This window comes from Arachis ipaensis, chromosome B04, assembly GCF_000816755.2.
Source record: "Arachis ipaensis cultivar K30076 chromosome B04, Araip1.1, whole genome shotgun sequence".
Classification (NCBI taxonomy): domain Eukaryota; kingdom Viridiplantae; phylum Streptophyta; class Magnoliopsida; order Fabales; family Fabaceae; genus Arachis; species Arachis ipaensis.
The window spans coordinates 59,459,312-59,466,836 of NC_029788.2; positions in this window are offsets into that span (position 1 = coordinate 59,459,312).

Here is a 7,525-nt window from a genome sequence, read left to right on the forward strand (position 1 = left end):
ATGATTATTTAATGCAAGGATTATTTCTTTTTAATTCAATTTCAATTCCAATAATCATGTCTTCTTTTAATTCTCTTTCATGTGCTATGGATTCTTTATTTACAATGCGTGAGTAGTTTCCTTACATGATGGGGAGTTGATTAAAAAGGAACTCTTGAGTTGAAAGGATTGAAAGAAAATTTGTAATTGGGTTAAATGTTGGATTGCTATCCTGTCACCGACGCCAATCCCTTTGAACTAAGTGGGTTGCAACTTGTGAACAGATCTGGCATTCCAACTTGTTTGACTCTCCCTTACCTAGTAAAGAATAACCAAACAGAATAACCATTAATTATAAATTAATCTTACAATCATACCATCAATGATAGAGATTCTAACCAATCAATTCCCAGTCAAGGCTTTTATTTATATTATTTAAAATTCCTCAATTTAAATTCCAATTTACTTAGCTCAACTTCTTGGAACATCTGATTAATAAAACAACACACTTTTCTGCAACTCGTTGGGAGACGACCTGGGACTTAAAACTCCCAGTAAATTTAATTTAAACTCTCTGTGACATATTTCTAAATTGATAGGCAGATTTTTGGTGAGTTAAGAACTATACTTGCAACGTAACCATTTTAATAAATTTTTAATTCACCAGCTTCTGCTTCCCATTAATTTTTGGCGCCGTTGCCGGGGAGTTGCAATAGAGTGCTAATTTTATTAATTAGAATTTATTTATTTGCATTTTATTTAATTTCGCTACTATGAGCTGCATGTTTCTTCCGTCAAATGACACATTCACTTCCTGATCCACGCTTGCTAATATTCGATCCTGAAATTGAAAGAACAATTTCACGAATAAGGCGAGAACAACGTAGGTTAGCCCGCTCTGAGAGCGGATCTGAAAGTGAATCTGAGGAAGAAACCAGCCCCCGTTCTACTGATTCGGTTGTTTTATGTGCAGAAAACATGGCAGCTAGAAGAGTTACCATACAGGAGGAAGGAGCTCCTAATTTTACAATGCAATCGTTTCAAGCGCATCATCCAGCGGTAGCTACAGATTTTGAAATAAAGACCGCACTGTTAAATTTGATGCCCAAGTTTCATGGCCTACCTGCTCAAGAGCCTATCAAGCACTTGAGAGATTTCCAGGGAGCCTGTTCTACTATCAGGCGTGATGGCACTGATGAAACTTCAATTTTGCTGAAAACTTTTCCGTTCTCTCTTGAGGGAAAAGCAAGAGAGTGGTACTACACTCAACCTCTAGCAAATGTATCCAACTGGGATACACTTAGAAAGGAGTTTCTGGAAAAATTCTTTCCATCTGAAGTTACTGATAAACTGAGGAAGGATATCTCTACAATTGTTCAGGATGACAATGAGACTCTCTTTGAATACCGGGAGCGCTTCAATAATCTTCTGGAAGCATGCCCCCACCACATGATTGACAAGATCGTGCTACTCAGCTATATCACACAAGGTATGAGGCCCCAAGATAAGACCACATTGGAAAGTTCCAGCAATGGGTCTATGAAGAAGTACAAGACCACTGATGAAGCTTGGCAATTGATTAGTGATTTAGCTGAATCTACTCGGAACCACAGACAGAAGCAAGGCCGTTCAAAAGCCATTGCAGAAGTATCTTCTGGCAGAGAGACTGCTGCTCTAACTCAAAGCATCTGTGAGATGACCAACCTGCTGAAGCAAATGCAGTTGAATCAACAAGCTCAGCAAACTCAACCGCAGCAAAACCAACAACTAGTCCCACAAAGAATTTGCAGAATTTGTGCTGATTACAGCCATTACACTGATGAATGCCCGCAACTCAAACAAGAAGACAACATGGTGGCATCCACTCACAACTTCTATGACCGCCCCAACCAAGGTTACAATCAAAGTGGAAATAATAACCATGGATGGCAGGACAATTCAAACCAGAATTGGAGGGACAACAATAACAGGGGAGGCAGAGATAATTAGGGAAATCAGAGGTGGAATAATAACAACAACAGGCAGCAAAATCAACTTTACCGAGCACCTCACCTGAGGCAAAACCAAGGACCACCGAACAATTAGCAGCAAACCTCTCAATTTACTCATTCTTCTGTATCTTCTAATGAAGATTTATTACAAGCTTTTGAGAAAAGACAATTGGCCATGGAAAGTACCATCGTGAACACTATTAACGCCAGTCTGAATGGTCTCACCTCTACTCTGCAAGCTTTATGACACAGCTTGGTTCAACACAAAATTCCAGCAACCAACCTTCAAGCACCACTGGAATCCCCTTTCAATCGTTACCCAATCCAAAGGGAGGCATTAATGCCATCACCCTGAGGTCCGGAACCACACTGCAGGAGAGGAATCAGAAGGAACCAAGCTCATCAGAATACGCCTCAGCTGAAGAGGTGGTAGAAGTCGAAGATGTTGAAGAGGAAGAGGATATACAGGATATAGCTGAAGAAGAGATAGCTCAACCACAGGAAGAAGCACCAAAAGGCGCAGGCACCATGGAACCCACTGTTTCCATTCCATTTCCACAGCTTGCAAGGAAGCCCAGGAAGCAGCTGGAACCTGATCCTAAAATGGTAGAAATATTCAAAAAGGTTGAGGTAACTGTTCCCCTTACATCAATCCTACTTGGAAGACCATTCCTGAAGACATCAAAATTCAAATTGGATGCTTTTTTAGGAACATACTCCTTTGAAATAGATGGCCGCATTGTGATCTTCAATCTGAATGGAGTCATTAACAACCCCTCAGAAGATCGTTCTATCTTCCAGTGTTATGTCATAGACGAAAGTGTGGCTGAAGTTCAAAAAGAAGAGTATGAAGAGAGGCACACTGGACAAGGTCCAAGTGTGGGGACCCTCTTAACTGACAGTGAGGGCACTTCGCCATCTTCACGAGCCCCAGATAATCCAGAGCCTGCCCATGATCAAAAGTTAGAATTGAAACTTCTCCCTCCACATCTCAAATATGCTTATCTTGAGGATGAGCAGAAGCTTCCGGTTATTATTGCAAGGGAACTGATTTCTCAACAAGAAGAGCAGTTACTTGATGTACTGAGGAAGCATAAGAAGGCAATTGGGTGGAGTTTGGCAGACATAGTTGGAATCAACCCTCAAGTATGCGAGCACAGAATATTTTTAGAAGAGGGAGCAAGACTTGTCCGTCAACCACAAAGAAGATTGAATCCCACCATCTTGGAAGTTGTCAAAAAGGAAGTGACCAGACTATTGGAAGCAGGTATCATATATCCCATTTCAGACAGTGAATGGGTAAGCCCAGTACAAGTGGTGCCCAAGAAGTCCAGAGTCACTACAGTGAAGAATGAGCATGGAGAGCTCATAGCAATGAGAGTTCAGAATGCTTGGAGAGTCTGCATTGATTACAGGCATCTCAACCAAGCTACCCGTAAGGATCACTACCCACTTCCATTCATTGATCAAATGCTGGATCGCCTGTCAGGTAAATCACATTTTAGCCTTTGCTTAGATGGGTTATCTAGAGTATTAGATAGATGTGTTAATACAAACCTTGTATTGAATTTCGAAAAATGCCACTTTATGGTAAAACAAGGGATTGTATTGGGACATGTGGTATCTAATAATGGCATTTCTGTAGACCCAGCAAAGGTGAATGTTAATTCTAGTTTACCTTACCCCTCTTCTGTGAGGGAAGTCCGTTCGTTCCTTGGCCATGCAGGTTTCTACAGGAGATTTATTAAGGACTTTAGTAAGGTGGCACTTCCCTTATCCAGATTACTGCAGAAGGATATTGAGTTCGAGTTCAGTGAGGATTGCAAACAAGCGTTTGATAAGCTGAAGACTGCTCTAACGCAAGCCCCAATTGTGAGAGGACCAGACTGGAACCAACCATTTGAAATCATGTGCGATGCTTCCAACCATGCAGTAGGAGCAGCGTTGGCTCAGCGTGAAGGTAAGGATCTTTTTGTTATTGCCTATGCGTCTAAGACTTTAGACACTGCCCAGTCCAATTGTACTACTACTGAGAAAGAGCTACTTGCTATTGTTTTTGCTCTGGATAAATTCTGGGCTTATTTACTTGGTACTAGGGTAGTAGTGTATTCAGACCATGCAGCTCTAAAGTATCTATTAGCTAAAAAAGAATCCAAACCAAGACTTATACATTGGATACTGCTGTTACAAGAATTTGATTTAGAAATAAAGGATAGGAGTGGTAATCAAAATTTAGTAGTAGACCACTTGAGTCGCCTTGAACATGTTAAGGATGATTCTACTCCTATAGATGATAATTTCCCTTTTGACAACCTGCAAGCAGTATCTGAGGTAGTCCCTTGGTATGCAACTGTTGCTAATTATTTAGTTAGCCGCACATTTCCCCTACATTTTTCTAAACATCAAATAGACAAGCTGAAAAGTGAGTCTAAATATTATACATGGGATGACCCATATTTATGGAGATGTGGCGCTGACCAGATAATTAGACGTTGTGTGCCTCAATCAGAATTCCAGTCCATTTTAGAGGCCTGTCACTCATTTGAAAGTGGAGGACATTTTGGCCCTCAAAGAACAGCTAGAAAGATCTTAGACTGCGGATTCTGGTGGCCTACTCTTTTTAGAGATGCTGCTGAGTCTTGTAAATCTTATCACCCATGCCAGAAATTTGGTAACATATCTAAGAGGGATGAGATGCCTCAACAATATATGCTTTTCTGTGAAATTTTTGATGTTTGGGGCATTGACTTCATGGGTCTATTTCCAAATTCTAGTGCATATTTTTATATATTGTTAACTGTGGATTATGTTTCCAAATGGGTGGAAGCAATTCCTACCCGCACTGATGATGCTAACACTATTGTCTCCTTTCTGAGAAACCATATTATATGCCGCTTTGGATCACCACGAGCAATCGTGAGCGATCAAGGCACCCATTTTTGTAACAGGAGACTAACAGGATTGATGAAGAAGCATGGGATAATCCATAAAGTTACAACAGCTTACCATCCCCAAACTAATGGGCAAGCCGAGGTGTCGAACAGAGAAATTAAGTGTATCTTGCAAAAGATAGTGAAGCCTCATAGAAAAGACTAGAGCACCAGGCTACAAGATGCACTGTGGGCATACAGAACAGCATACAAGACACCCATTGGGATGAGTCCCTTCCGCTTGGTTTATGGAACAGCTTGTCATCTCCCAGTTGAAATAGAACACAGAGCCTTCTGGGCAGTTAAGGAGTGCAACATGGGAATTGAGAATAATGGAGCTGAAAGAAAGTTGCAACTGCAGGAACTGGAGAACTTTCGCCTGGAAGTTTATGAGAACTCCAGAATATACAAGGAAAAGATGAAAGCTGTGCATGATCAAAACATCAAGAAGAGAGAGTTCCAACCTGGAGATTTTGTCCTCCTTTACAAATCTCGACTAAGGCTCATGCCCGGTAAGTTGAGATCAAAATGGGAAGGTCCATACAGAGTAGAGAAGGCTGAACCGTACGGAGTCTATCACCTAAGCCATCCTTCAAGCTCTGAACTTATAAAGGTTAATGGACAACGCCTGAAGCTATACCATAGTGAGAAGGTGCAGAAAAATAAGGAGCTTGAGATCTTCCGCTTGGAAGATCCCCACATCGCAGCAGATTGAGCTATTGGAGCGTCCAACTTACAGACGTAAAAGCAAAGTGCTTGGTGGGAGACAACCCACCGCGGTATGATCGTTCTTTTCTGCACTTTTAGTTTTTCTTCTTTAATAACTCTTCTCATTATTAGTGCTTTTGTGCTCTTTCAATTACATGTCTTTATCTTTCGTTAAAAAAAAAATTTTTTTTCGCCGCGTGACGCGTCCGCGTGGTAGGGGGAGTAAAGAAAAATAAAAATGAACAGAAAGTTACGCAGGAGCAGTGCTGGAGTCGTGCCAATGGCACAAATTACCCCACGCGACCGCGTCGCTGACGCGACCGCGTCGCATAGAAATCATGTCCTCCCACGGGACCACGTGCCCCACACGGCCGCGTGTCCTGAGTTTTCGACGTAAAAGGGTGCACAGTCGCATTCTGTGCGAGAGTGATGCTAGAATGGTGCTAGAAGCACAATCCTCGTCACGCGACCACGTCGCTGACGCGGCCGCGTCACCCATTTTATAACGCACACTCATGCGATCGCGTGACCCACGCGATCGCGTCACCCAATTTTGGCAATTAAAATGAATCGAACAGAGAGTTGTGCTGGAGCGAGGCTGCACTCGCGCCAGCAGCGCAACATAGGTCACGCGACCGCGTGACCGACGCGATCGCGTCACTTTACCTGAAGCGCAACCACGCGAACGCGTGCCTTCCGCGGCCGCGTCGCATGCGCCGCACAGGTCAACCTCAGTTGCCAAATTATCTTATCTTTCTTTCCTCCAAATCCTAATTTTTCTTTTCCCTCCTTCTTTCTTCTTTCCCCCTTCCCCTTTCTATCTCACCTTTCACTCTCTATCTCTCTCACCATCATTAACAAGGTTTTACCTTCTTCTTCCTTCTTCTCTTTTCTATCATTCTTAATATAATATGTATATATATTATTATTTTCTTTTTTGTTTCCTTTTTCTTTTCAAATTTTTATTTTTCTTCTTCTACTTTTCTCTTTTTTACATGGTGTTAGAAACCCTTTGAGTCATCATCCCTCATTATATGCTTGTGGATTATTACAAATTATTTGACAATTATTTTTCTCCCATTTAAGGGATTGCTTACATGTTCATCTTCATATTTTCTATACCCTATTCACCATGCATGCTATGTGTTTGTGAAAAAGCCCATGTGGCATTATGCACTTCCCTATGTTACTATACTATTCAATGCTTGCTTATCACAACTTTCCCTTATTATTTTATTAATTGAATTCAATTGTCAATACAAACGTGATGGTTTGTTACAAAGTAATGCTTGGTCTATACTACTCATGCCCTTTGCCAGCATGCCGATAAACACCTTGCATTCACTTGTCTTTTTATGCACTAGCTATTTCCCATTGATGGCTTTTCGTATGTACTCGAGAGCATGTGTTAATGTCATCTACATTTTACTGTGCATCATTCACCCTCTTTTCCGTTTCCTTCCTTGCTGTATCTCTCTTTAAATTTAATTTTCTTTCTCTTCCCTTCTTTCAGGATGGCCACCAAGAAAGGAAAGGAGAAAGCAACTTCCAGACCACCAGCAAGAAGAGGAACTAAAAGAGCATTAGTGACAGAGCCTTCTTCAACCGCAGTCAAGCCCTCAACAAAACGAGTCAAGAGGATAATAAAGATTGAAAAAAAGGAGAAAGCCTTTCCAGCAAAGGACGCTACGCGATTTTCCAATCGCTACTGTGCGCAGATGTTCCCTATCCTGGAAGAAAGGAACTATAACAATGAATACCTTCTTATCCTCCCGTCCAATATTGCCACCTTTGTGAGCCGCAAATTGAGCGAAGACAATGGGGTTTCCTACGGAAACAGCCAAGGCAGGTCAATCTTTCTTGGGTAGTTGAGTTCTACTCCAACTTCTACATGCCGACCCTACAGTCTATTTATGT